This window comes from Arvicanthis niloticus, chromosome 22, assembly GCF_011762505.2.
Source record: "Arvicanthis niloticus isolate mArvNil1 chromosome 22, mArvNil1.pat.X, whole genome shotgun sequence".
NCBI lineage: Eukaryota > Metazoa > Chordata > Mammalia > Rodentia > Muridae > Arvicanthis > Arvicanthis niloticus.
The window spans coordinates 9,880,370-9,894,478 of NC_133429.1; the positions used below are offsets into that span (position 1 = coordinate 9,880,370).

The 14,109-nt window shown below is 45.5% G+C and overlaps 1 long non-coding RNA gene across 1 annotated transcript; it reads right to left on the reverse strand.

Annotated features, from left to right (window-relative positions):
- Positions 1-11,466: 11,466 nt before the first annotated feature.
- LOC143436020 (uncharacterized) lies at positions 11,467-13,366 on the reverse strand. Its single transcript, XR_013106276.1, has 2 exons — positions 13,159-13,366; positions 11,467-12,578 (listed from the first exon to the last, which is right to left on the reverse strand). It is a non-coding gene; the product is annotated as an uncharacterized LOC143436020 (long non-coding RNA).
- Positions 13,367-14,109: the final 743 nt, after the last annotated feature.

A 14,109-nucleotide genomic window follows, 5' to 3' on the forward strand; every position in this document is an offset into this window, starting at 1 on the left:
AGGAGTAGGAGGGGCCCTGGCAGCCATCAAAGCATTTAGGAAGAAGTAAAAATGACTCAAAGATCTCTTCATGCAGCATGACTGAGCAGGAACAGGTTATGTCTGAGTGGTTCAAGAACCATCTTCTACCTCAGGCCACTGTGGAGTGCACAGATCATCAGCTCCCAGTGCAAAACTGGCTCTACTGAAATTTCCCATTCCTGTATGACTCTAACTTGTGTACATACTACATTTAAAAAAGAAAAAGCAAGAACACAAATTAATAAATAAGTGACTTACTGATACAAAAAATAGTAAAAATAAGAACTGGGAAATTAATGATACAGAAACAAAATAACAGAGCCTTGACCCAACAACAACAGATGACCTTAATGTAGAGAAAATCTCTTGTATACTCTATGGATATAACAACTAAAGCTGGTTGGTCTGTAGCTGAGGCAGGAAATAAAAGAAAGACACCCAATATGCAGTAAGGATTCTGGGGGAGAGCCTGGCAGGGGAGGGGTTGACAGGCAGATGAGGATGGTCTCATGCAGCTAAGAACCAGGGAACCAGCCAAGGCTTAATTGGCAAAGGTATTTGTAAATATGTTGGGACTCCTAGCAGAAAGTAGCTATCATCTTTGCAGCCATCTCGAGCCATATACCATGACAAGAGACTTGTTTTTAACAGCCTACAACAGCTGAGCACACTCTGATAAACATCTTGTTTTTCCCCGCATATCTTGTTTTGTTGTTTAGTGCCCCCAGCTTCAAGGCGCATGTGGAATCCACGCCTGTAAGTCACATGGCAAAGCATATAAATACCAGGGATTTCCTTTCAATAAACAAGACTTGATCAGACCCTCTGTCCTTTCTCCATTCTTCGAGTCTCCCCCTCCATCCCCACTCTCTCTCTTGCTAGACCCTGACTTGAGAACTAGAGCAGCAGCTTGGGCCGGGACACAGTGCCCCTCAAGCTGGGCAGTGTGGGCCTCAACATAAATATATATTTTGAATTTCAGAGTTGTTATTTCCCGAACTTGGGGCTAGGAGGAAAACTCTGATTTTTTGCCCAAATTAACAAAATCAAGTGAGCAGGTAAACCTTATAATACACACGATTTCAGAATATTCTAAGTGAATGCTTTGAAAATCTACAAGAACTCCATGTGTTTATTTATATGAATTCCCAAAGTCAGACCAAGAAGAGATCAACAAGTTAAACAAATGAGGTGGAAACAGCAATGAAAACTCTTCTGCCACAAGACCCATGCCCAGATGGACATGCCTGTCATCCTAAAAGCTGAAGCCAACTCTAAAGGCTGTACTTCCCAGCTACAAAACACTATTTCTTTCTAGAAAAGTATTTCTCCAGCCATCCATCTTGCCTGATTAGAGGAGGCCAGATACTGTTATCAAACTCACACATTTAAAAAATGACTTTAACTACTTCTGTCACAGGAGCTGTTCCTCATGAAGAGTTTAATGACTACATTAAACAACTGACTACAGTAATCTTTCTATAGGGCTTCGTTTGCTATATGGTCCAGCTAGGTGTACACTTCATTTTCAAGGTATTGGACAATCTCAAAGCCCCCAGCAATGTTCTAAAATATTAACCTGTAAAGATGAGGAAGACAACAAAGGCCAGGTGTGTCTTTATGTTATGGCTTGATCACCAGTTGCATTATGGGGCAGGGATATACCTGTAAGGTGCTGGGGAACTTGCTCGCGGCTGGTCCCGGTGGTGCAACCCGCGTGGGCGAGCCTCACTTTCTAGTTCTCGGAGTCAGTTCCCCAGCCCTAAGGCCTCTGCCTAGGAAATACCTAGGTGTACGGGGCTTTAGGAACCTCACCTAAAGACCTCGACGGCTGCCTGAGACAAGACCTTATTTGGCATTTGGGCTGTGCGCCGGTGGCCTGATCTGACGCACACATGCAGGACTTATGAGAAGATGTTGCGTGGCATCAGTTCGTTGGGTGCCCATCAGGGATATAATGCCCTTGCGCGGGAAGGGTTCAGGACCACTCGCCACTAGAACTAAGCTGTACCGAATTACCTGAGTAAACCGCTTAGAGAAGGAACCCTGTTGGTCAGTGTCCTATTCCTGCGGGACAGGGAAACAGCACAGAACAACTTGTGGCCTGTACGGGGAGCGTTAAAGCTCCGGGGTTCCAGAACTCTTGGCGGACAGGGTGTTCGAACGGTAAAGTGCCCGGTAAGTAAAAGGGGGCCTGATCTTAAACAAGTTCTCGGAAGGAGACAATTTTAAAGTCTGCGGTAAAGCAGCAAAACAAGTGGCGAAAGAGGATCAAAATGAAAGTAAGAATGGGAACTTCCTCATCTCACCCAACAGAAGCGGCTCTGAAGGAGCTGCTTAGAGCTAAGGGGTTAAAAATAAAAGATTCAGTCCTTGAGACCTTTTTGGAGGAGGTAGACAGTGTAGCTCCATGGATTGCCGTTTTGGGGCACCTAAATGCTTCGTTCGAGCTGTGATAAATTGGGGCGAGATCTTGATTTCGCCTGGGAACAGGGAAGTTTAAAAGGAGGAGTGAAAGGGCTGTGGAAATGTATCCGCAGCTGCCTCGAGAATGATAGATGCTGTCAGGCATTAGAGAAGACAACAGATGCCTTGGAACAGCTGAAGGAGGAGAGGTCAGTTAAGTCCAGTAGGCAGGACTCTGAGGAAGAGTCTTCCAGTTTAAAGGAGGATTTAGAAAGTTTGGAGGAGAATTTAGAGAAACTACTTGCCAAAATGGAGCCATGTGCTTGAGAGAGGAAGAAGAAAGCTAGAAAGGAAAGGAAGAGGGTGGAAGAGGCCACACTCAGGGGTGCTGTTCCATCAGCTCCACCATCTTGGCGGGATCCGTCCCAATTATCACCGTCTTATGCGGACACCTCTCCGGTGCTGCCAAAGGGAAATAATCACCGAACCTTATGTCCTGAGGTTTGGAAAGAGGCCAGGATGGCCTTTCCGGTTTTTCAGGATGCCAATAACCAACGGCACCATGAGCCGCTGGATTTTAAAACCTTAAAGGCTCTGGTGGAGTCTGTTAAAGCTTATGGTATCAATGCCTCTTTTACTCAAGCTCAGTTGGAACGACTGGGTAATCATGCTATGTCGGGAGCCATAATGGGACAAGCTAATGAGCAGATGATCACCCTGAAATGCTTGCCTCGGATTATTATATAATCTGCGACGAGTGTGCCCCATTAGCAAGGCTGTGGTGGACGTGATTTTAGGAAAGATTCCTACTATTGATATGCTTTTCCCATTATTATTGTTATTATACATATGCTACTATCACTAAGCAATAGCACTCCCCTTTGTAGCAGATCTCTGCAGATCCACGAAGATGTACTGTCTTGTAGTGATACTATATAGACAAATAGATGACTTCTTAAGTCTTAATGATGATCCTATAAGAATTCCTAAAATTATATCAGTGATTATTAAGCTCTTTTATAACGGGACTCCTATTAAGTCCCTCAGGCATAGTTGAAACTGCAAAGAGAACTCTGCCAGTCTCCTGAGTGTTATCAGTTAATTGCCCCAAGAGAGATAGTAACTGGACCTTCTCCTGCTCAGAGCACATTCCAAGAGGTCATAAAACAATTAGCCTAGGTTACTAGAGGGAATCCACAATTTATTATACGTACCAGGATAGAAGAGAAAATATTGCCTGGGTTTATCTATACAAAACTTCACTAATTTCTTAAGTTATAGTTTCAAACTTTCTGCGAACCTGTGGAGCTAGACAGGTGATGAATGTCTAGCTAGATAATTACTCCTAATGGATATTCATGTAAACATTCTGTGTTGTAAACTTCTATTTCAATTTATGACTTGAAATTTGGTGTGAACTTGTGATGAACCTTGTAACATGTGACCATGTACTCTGAAAGATGTATAAGTTCTGAGGACAAAGAGAAAGAGATAACAGGCAGTTAGAATGATGAGTTAGACTAGTCAGTTAGTTAGTTAGGACCCCATTGCCCTTTCCTTTCCCCCTGCCTAGAATTTTTCTCCCTTGGGTTTTTTACTTTGTTAGAATCTTTTCTTCTTCCCCACTCAGGACCTTTCCATGTTTCCCCTCAGATAGCTTTCATAGGATATTTTTTACACTTAATAAACTCTATAGTAACTTTTCTAAGTGTCTTTTCTTCTTGCAAGTTAGAGCCCTGCAGTTCCTGCTGAGATAGAACAAAGGCCACATTGCCTAATCCTCTGCTGTTAGGCTACAGGTGTTAATCACCCTAGCCTGCAGTCTCTTAGCCTCAGAAGAAGTTTTTAGGATAGCACAAAGCTATTTACTTAACTCCTTGCTGGTGGGAGGTGGAGAAGAAAGAAGAAGCAGCTGCATCTCTCCCCCTCTCACCCCCAAACCGGGGGTGAGGGGGTTGGCCCCTGGCAATGCTATGACCCCCACAGATTGGATGAGTACAGTGAAGAGGAAGGAGTCAGAAGAGGAAGTTGCCGGGGAGAGAGGCTACATAGGCGACGGAAAGGCCGTTGGAGACGTTGGTGGAAGGACAAGGAGAAGAACGTGGCTTAGAAAACCACAGGTTTTAAGGGATCTCATGTGAGGAGTCGGTGTGGCGGCCAGCTAAGATGGCGCCTGGGACTACTGCCAAGTCTTATGACTAGCACCTGACTTCCTTATACACCCCACAAAGAGCCACGTCCGCAGAACTACTGCGCAATCTTGCTGCTACACATTATCAGGCCACTTGACATGTACCAATGAAACTACCTCACGTGGCAGGCACAGTATGGGGACGGCTTGGGCATAAAAGGGCATGCGCAACTGGAATCAGGGGCTTCCTGAGAGATGTTGTAAAGGGTTCTGGAATAAACTGCTTTGAGAAGAATTCCGAGTTTCGTTGTTCCTGTCTGCTGGTCGGATAGAAAAGCAACAATCTCATAGCTGGGGAGTAGAGTAGTGTAATGGTAAATTTGCCCAATCTAGGCTTGCAGTTTAAAATCATAAACATTGAGTTGTGTTTTCCTTGACCAGATTTGTTTGGGTCAGAGATTTACCACAACAAATTGGCGCCAAACTTATTACGTAGGACTCAACTAACCTGAGATAAAAGTTCATTGCACCCTAATCTCTGAATACGGCTCGGCAGCCTTCTAGGCTGCACCACCAGCATGTATTGAAAGCTAAGTGGGTCTGAGTGCCTACAAAGAACCACAGACAGGCTTTCTCCCCCAACCCCCAGATGGAGAGCTACAGCCAGGATCAGGAGCAGAACTCAGCCTGCAGCTTGGCTTGCTCACTGCCCTGTAAAAACTGCGAGGGACTGGTGATCCTAGAACACAACTGCCTGCAAGGTAGTTTTCAGGCAGAAACAGAGAACTGAGGGCTCCAGACCAGGTAGTTCTTTGATTATCAAAAAGACACATAGTCTTTTGATATAAATATCTTTTGGGCTTCGTGTGTTATTTCAAGTGGTTTGACAGGAATCACCTTAGGGTACATAGACAGCTTATCATTCATCAGTATTGCAATATTTATTCTCTTGATTTACTGTTTTCTCAAAAGACAGAGCCCTAGACAAAAAAACTCCTTGCCTTGGAAAAGAGACTGCAAGTAACACTAGAATTAAAGGTACAAGATTTTCTTGGTCAAAATAAGCAACTGTAGAGAGCTGCGATGTGCCACGCTGTAAAGATGGCACTGGCTCCCACCCCCCACCTGCCCAATGGTGAGTGCTCTCTAAGAAAATCAAGTCCTAATATGGACAAGGCTGGTGATCTGTGCTGCTTCCCCTTACATGTGCCTATCTGCTGCCGCCACGTAGCTTGCCAGGGTCGGTTGCTCCAGGAGTATTTAGCCTGTGGGCAGGCTTTCCCTGGGGTCAGAAGAAGATACAAAATTCCTGAATAATCTGCTTGAGTGTGAGGACCCGCCCTCACATTCACCGTTGCAAGATGGCGCTGACATCCGTTCGACCAACTGACAAATGGTTTGCGCGTGTGCTAGTGCACTGCCTCACCTGTGACACAATACCGGCCAACGGGCTACAGCCAACCATTGGGTGCCACGTCCTAGGCGGGGAGCAGTTTCCTATATAAGGGCTGGGATTTTGCCCCCTCGGGGTCCTCTTCATCTGTAAGCTTATGCTCTCCCTCTCAAGACGCATAAAAGCTTTACTGCAGAAGGATCCTGTGTGTGCCGCGTCGTTCCTGCTGGCGGGAGGTTGCGCGGGCCATCTGGTGCCGAAACCCGGGAGATCTCGACCTCGTCATCGTCAGCACCTCAGAGGACCCCTCGATTCAGAGGAGGATTCAGAACTGCAGGGAGGTACATTCGGAGAGGTATGTCTGCCCCTGAAATTTATGGCCTGATCTTCACTGTGATTTTCATGGTCCTTGTTCTAGTTGTTAAAAACTGTTTAGGAGATGAAAACTATAAGGAAGCAGTAAGTGAAGGGCAGGTTACTCTCGAGGGAGTTCAGGACAGCATGTCAGAAACCGAATGGAGTGAGAGGTTGGGCGCGCGCAAGAAAAAGGACGTCCCAAAAAAGAAGGATAGGCACCCTCCTAAGACAGGAGAGATACCCCCGATGGAGTCCAGTATCCCTCGTAAGGAGAGAAAGGGTGGGCTCTACCCCTCTTTGGAGCTGGAGGCACTGACCCTCGACAGTTCGGAAAGCTCCAGTGATGATGACACCTCTGGTAAGGATACTCTTAACTCGGAGGAGGAGGCTGAGTTAGATGAAGAAGCAGCTAGATATGAGGCAGAGAGATATCACCCAGATGATAACAAGAAATATAAAAAATTACCTAGAATTCCTCCTCAAAAGACGGTGCCCTCTGCACCTCCGCCTTATGAGGCGCATCCTCCATCAGGTTACTCGCTTGTACCAGAAAAGGTGAGGAGAAAGATCAGGACTGTATTCCCTGTTTTTGAAACAGAAAATGGAGGGCGAATTCATGTGCCAGTAGATTTCAACCAGCTTAAGGAACTGGCCGAATCTGTTCGCAAGTATGGGACCAATGCTAATTTTACCCTGGTACAGCTTGATAGACTTGCCAATTCAGCATTAACACCAGCCGATTGGCAAATGATTGCAAAAGCCGCCCTCCCTAATATGGGCCAATATATAGAATGGAAAGCACTGTGGTATGAGGCCGCACAAGCACAAGCCCGGGTCAACGCTACTGCCTTGACCCCGGAACAGAGAGATTGGACTTTAGACCTGTTAACAGGTCAAGGGGCTTATACTGCTGATCAAGCTAACTATCATTGGGGAGCCTATACCCAGGTCTCTGCCACAGCCATTAGGGCATGGAAGGCACTTTCCCGAAAAGGGGAAGCGAGTGGACAACTCACAAAGATAATTCAGGGACCCCAAGAGTCCTTTTCAGATTTTGTGGCCAGAATGACAGAGGCAGCTGGGCGTATTTTCGGAGACATAGGTCCAGTCGAGCCCCTAATCCAACAGATAATTTTTGAACAAGCCACTCAGGAGTGCCGAGCAGCCATTGCTCCACGTAAAAACAAGGGCTTACAAGATTGGCTTAGGGTCTGCCGAGAGCTCGGAGGGCCCCTTACTAATGCTGGGCTGGCGGCTGCTATTCTTCAATCACAGAGGCGTCCCCTGATGAGACCCGGTCCAAAGGTCTGCTATAATTGTGGCAAGCCCGGTCATTTTAAAAAGGATTGTACAAATTTGAATAGAAAGGTAGAGACTCCCACTCTTTGTGACAGATGCGGCAAGGGATATCATAAAGCTAGTGCATGCCGTTCAGTAAGAGATATTAGGGGCAGACTCCTCCCCCCGCTGGATAATCAGTCAGACGAGATGCCAAAAAACGGGACATCGGGCCCCCGGTCCCAGGGCCCTCAAAGATATGGGAACCGACTAGTCAGAACCCAGGAAGCCAACAGAAAGAGAAATCAGGAAATAACCCAGGAAGACCCACAAGGGTGGATTTGCGAGCCGCCTCCAACTTCTTACTAATGCCACAAATGAATATTCAGCCAATTCCGGTGGAGCCTATAACACCCTTGCTTCCTGGAATCATGGGCCTTATCCTCGGCCGAGGATCACTCACCCTGCAAGGTTTAATAGTGTACCCCGGGGTAGTGGATGGCCAGCATTCTCCTGAAATACAAGTCTTATGTTCTAGCCCTAGAGGAGTTTTTTCTATTACAAAGGGAGATCGAATAGCCCAGTTGCTATTCCTCCCTGAGGTGGGAAGGGTCAATAGAATGGGAACAGAACAGATGGGCTCCTCAGGTAGTGATCTAGCTTACTTAATGATTCCCTTGAATGAAAGGCCTAAACTGTGTTTAAAAGTAAAAGATTTTGAGGGTATTCTAGATACTGGGGCTGATAAGAGTATCATCTCCTCACACTGGTGGCCCAAAGCATGGCCCACCATTGAGTCATCACATTCGTTACAAGGCCTAGGATATCAGTCTTGCCCCACCATCAGCTCCACAACCTTGACCTGGGAATCCCCCGAAGGACAGCAGGGAAAATTTATACCTTATATTCTTCCTCTTCCCGTTAACCTCTGGGGAAGAGATGTCTTGCAGGGTATGGGTCTCACCCTGTCAAATGAACCTATTCTTAAAAAACCATATTCGGACCAGGCAAGAGACATGATGATTAAGATGGGCTACAGGGAAGGAAAAGGACTGGGAAAGTTGGAACAGGGCAGGGTGGAGCCTATATCCCCTAGTAGAAAACAAGATAGAAAAGGGTTGGGTTTTTCCTAGGGGCCGTTGGGGTAGTACAGCCTATACCGTGGAAAACAGAGGACCCGGTGTGGGTTCCCCAATGGCCTTTATCCTCTGAAAAACTAGAAGCTGTAACAAAATTGGTAAAGGAACAATTAGAGCTCGATCATATTGAGTCTTCTACCTCACCTTGGAATACTCCCATCTTCGTGATCAAAAAGAAGTCGGGAAAATGGAGATTACTCCATGACCTCAGAGCTATTAATGAACAGATGAAATTGTTGGGCCCAGTCCAGAGGGGCCTTCCTGTGCTCTCTGCTCTCCCTTGTGGCTGGAAGCTCCTCATTATAGATATTAAAGATTGCTTTTTCTCCATACCCTTGTGCCCTAAAGATAGGCCTAGATTTGCTTTTACTATTCCTTCCATTAATCATATGGAACCAGACAAGAGGTATCAATGGAAAGTCTTACCCCAGGGCATGGCCAATAGCCCCACCATGTGTCAAATTTTTGTTCAAACAGCCTTGGGACCGCTAAGACAACGATTTCCCACCTTACTTGTCATCCATTATATGGATGACATACTTTTGTCACATAAAGAGTTAAAAATATTACAAGAAGCCTACCCCTGTTTGATACAAACTTTGGCACAATGGGGGTTACAAATAGCAGTGGAGAAGGTTCAGATCTCTGAGGTGGGCACCTTCTTGGGGACTGTTATTTCTCCTACCAATGTAATTCCCCAAAAATTGGAAATCTGTAGAGACCATCTGCACACCCTCAATGATTTTCAGAAATTATTGGGAGATATAAATTGGCTCAGACCCTTTTTGAAAATTTCTTCAGCTGAGTTGAAACCTTTATTTGATGTTTTAGAAGGAGACCCCCATATCTCCTCTCCTAGGGCCCTTACTCCTGCCGCAAGTCAGGCCTTAAAGAAGGTAGAGGATGCCTTGCAAAGAGCTCAGCTGCAGCGCATTGATGAATCACAACCTTTTATCCTGTGTGTTATGAAAACCATTCGGCTGCCAACTGCCGTGTTGTGGCAGAAAGGGCCCTTATTATGGGTTCATCCGAACGCCTCTCCTGCCAAAATTATAGACTGGTATCCCAATGCAATTGCCCAGCTTGCGCTTCGAGGAATAAAGGCAGCCATTACTCATTTTGGACGAGAGCCTAACTCTCTCATTACACCTTATACTGCTGCGCAAGTACAAGTTCTGGTGGCCACCTCTAATGATTGGGCAATCTTGGTTACCTCCTTTTCAGGACAGATTGATAATCATTATCCTAAACATCCTGTTTTACAATTTGCATTGAATCAGGCTATAGTATTTCCACAAATTACAGCTAGGCAACCTCTTAAGGATGGGATTGTTGTATATACAGATGGGTCAAAGACTGGTCTGGGTGCTTATGTAGTAAATAATAAAGTGGTGTCAAAACAGTTCAGTGAAACATCACCTCAACTTGTAGAATGTTTGGTGGTATTGGAGGTCCTTAAAACCTTTCCAGGGCCTCTTAACATTGTGTCAGATTCCTTTTACGTGGTTAACGAAGTTAACCTTCTTGAAGTAGCTGGAATCATAAAGCCCTCTAGCAGAGTTCATGGCACCTTTCAACAAATACAGCTTGCTTTATTGAATAGAAGATCTCCTATGTATATTACTCATATCAGAGCCCATTCAGGACTCCCTGGCCCTATGACTTTGGGAAATGAGCTAGCAGATAAAGCTACCAAGCTCGTGGCTGTTGCGTTATCATCTCAAACAGAAGCAGCAAGGGAGTTCCACAAACATTTTCATGTGACGGCGGAGACCTTGCGTCGCCGTTACTCACTTACCAGAAAAGAAGCCAGGGAGATTGTTATTCAATGCCAAAATTGCTGTGAATTCTTGCCTGCTCCTCATGTGGGAATAAACCCACGTGGCATAAGGCCTTTACAGGTCTGGCAGATGGATGTTACTCATGTCCCTTCCTTTGGAAGGCTTCAATACTTACATGTCTCTATTGATACATGTTCTGGTATCATTGTTGCCACACCTCTAACAGGTGAAAAGGCCTCACATGTGATCCAACATTGTCTGGAAGCATGGAGTGCCTGGGGGAAACCCAAACTCCTCAAAACAGACAATGGACCAGCTTATACCTCTCAAAAATTTCAACAGTTCTGTCACCAAATGGCAGTAACTCACTTGACTGGACTTCCATACAACCCTCAAGGACAAGGCATCGTAGAACGTGCCCATCGCACACTTAAATCATATTTAATAAAACAGAAAGGGGGAGTTGAGGAGGCTCTCCCCCCAGTACCAAGAGTAGCTGTTTCCATGGCACTCTTTACCCTTAATTTTTTGAATCTTGATGCTCAAGGCCACACTGCGGCTGAGCGTCATTGTATAGAGCCTGACAGGCCAAAAGAAATGGTAAAATGGAAAGATGTGCTAACAGGAAAATGGAAAGGCCCGGATCCTATTTTGATAAGATCCAGGGGAGCTGTTTGTGTCTTCCCACAGGAGGACGAGAATCCCTTCTGGGTACCAGAGAGACTGACCCGCAAGATCTTTGAACATGAAAAACCGATGCTGCCAAAGTCTACAGTTGATCATCATGATGAAGATGTTGATAAGCCTGAGGATGGTAACAGGGACACCATGGTGGGGGATTATGACAACCTTCCCAATTCCCATGCCGGTGACCAATAAGTCTTTGGGCTTGGCCTATATCCCTTATGATGATCAGATTCAGAGCGTGCCCACCAATAACAGCTATCGCTTGTTAGGAAGTTTATGTTTTATATTTTACTTTCTCCCCAGATATTAGCACATATTATAATGATACCTTTATGGGATTTAATTTCACATACATGAATCCGAGAAAGGCAGATGTGAATCCGTTTGACCAATGGCTCCTTTGTGGGGTAAACGGAAGTTGCACCGATCTGTCACCCCTTGTTATGCTAGGGAAGGGGGCCACCGCTAAGGGACAATTGTCATTTGACTGGACGGGTACCCTTGGTGGTTCCCTTGGTAAAAGAAAATCGGGGGGTAGCTTTAGTTGGCAATCTGCTAACACCAAGTATACTGAGTTTAAGAGCATCACATTTGGACCTACTCTGGTCTGTGTATGGCCACCTTTTGTTTGGATAGTGAGCAATGATAGTTTTATCTGGAATGAGACCTTGACATGCACACCTAATACCTGCTTTTTTGTTCTCTGCTGGAATGCTACAATGTTCCCTTTTGCCATGGTTACCCGCTTGCAGAGATTTGTTCTTGTGCCAGTAGAGGCACCCAACACTTTAGCCCATTTTAGAATTAGGAGAGATTTTGGAATTTCTGCCATTATAGTGGGCATTATTGCAGGGGCCGCTGTAATAGGATCGGTTACAGCCTCTGCCCTTGCATTATCCTCCTCGGTGCAGGCGGCAGATTCTATAAACCAACTGTCTGCATCAGTCACTCCAGCATTGGATGTACAAGCCTCTGCCAATTCACAAATCATGGGGGGATTGATGCTAGTGAATCAGAGGATTGACCTGGTTCAAGAGCAAATTGATATTTTATGGCAGTTGGCTCAATTGGGATGCGAACAGAAGATGCCTGGGTTATGTATAACATCCATACCTTATGATAATTATACCCGCACCACTAATTTGTCAAAAGTTTTTTCTCAGTTTTTATTGCAGAATTGGACCCTAGAATTCGAAGAAACGCTTCATAAATTGCGCTTTGCCATAATTGAGGTGAATTTGACCCGCCTTGATTTATTCTTGACCGAGGGATTGTCGTCATGGATCCCTTCAGCCATCTCCTTCTTCAAAGAGTGGGTGGGGGTTGGCCTGTTCAGAGCTGCACTCTGCTGTGGGGGTGTGTTACTCCTCTGGTTGGTTTGCAAGCTTAAGGCACAAACGAAAAGAGACAAGGTGGTTGTCACCCAGGCACTCACGGCACTAGAACAAGGTGCCTCCCCCGATATTTGGCTCTCTATGCTTAGGCAATAGATCGCTGGCCACTCAGCTCTTGCACCCCAAGAGGCTGCCCTCACTGCACTGGGTAGAGTGAGTGTGCTTCAGCAGCCCAGGAGAGTTGCATGGCTAAGCACTGCAGCAGAATGGCCCTGCGGTGTTAAATGGGCCTATTCTGGGGAGATATGTCATCTTGCATGAAGGTTGAGTGCCTAAAATAACCTTCCCCCAGGAAAAATGGCACAGAGAGAGTTGTAGGCTATATCAGCCCTTGCACATCGCTGGGCGTTGCCCATTGCACGCGATAGGGTGATCTTGCCTTACTCTAATTTGCTTACTGGGGATTTGACCTCTATCTCTGCTCTCAGCATTGGGTGGTCTATTGCTTGATGATTAAAAGAAAAGGGGGAGATGTGAGGAGCCGCCCTCACATTCACCGTTGCAAGATGGCGCTGACATCCGTTCGACCAACTGACAAATGGTTTGCGCGTGTGCTAGTGCACTGCCTCACCTGTGACACAATACCGGCCAACGGGCTACAGCCAACCATTGGGTGCCACGTCCTAGGCGGGGAGCAGTTTCCTATATAAGGGCTGGGATTTTGCCCCCTCGGGGTCCTCTTCATCTGTAAGCTTATGCTCTCCCTCTCAAGACGCATAAAAGCTTTACTGCAGAAGGATCCTGTGTGTGCCGCGTCGTTCCTGCTGGCGGGAGGTTGCGCGGGCCACTTGAGGAAGAGCTCTGGTGTTGTGTCTTCCTTGCTGGACAAGGTGGGCGCAACAAGCAACAGCAAGGAGATAAAGATAAAATTTGGAAACAAAGTCTAGAAGATAATTTACTAAACTTAGCAAATCAAACTAAGGCAGACACTGCAATATTACAATTACAACATGAAGAGAAATTAAGATTATGAAAGCAGGGCTTAAAACAGAAAATACAGGAAATGATAGAGCAGCATGAACATCAGAAAGAGAAGTTTATGACTTGGCAACAAGGCTTAGAGAAAACAGTAAAATTGAAGACACAAGAAATTATAGATCAGAATAAGAGACAGAAAGATGAAAATGAAGGTAGGAGACAGAAGCTTGAAAAGATGATAGAACAGAGGATGCAGCAGTTCACAGATCAGACTGAGCAGCAGAGAGAAAATAATGAGGAATGGAAGCAAGACTTGGAGAATAACCTTGTAAAATTAATCATTCAAAATAAAATGGACAGCAAACTATCAAAGTTACAATATAAGGAAGAATTCAAAATATTGAGGCAGAACCTTGAACAGAGACTACAGGAACTCAAGGAACTGGAAGAACAACAAAAGGAGAGCTATGAATCGTGGACACAAACCTTAAGGGAGGAATTTAAATTTTCAGTTAAGGAAAATACACAGAGACAGAAGAAACTAGAGAAAATCAATTAAGAGTTATGAGAAAACACACTTTAGTCTATCCGGTTACTGTACAAC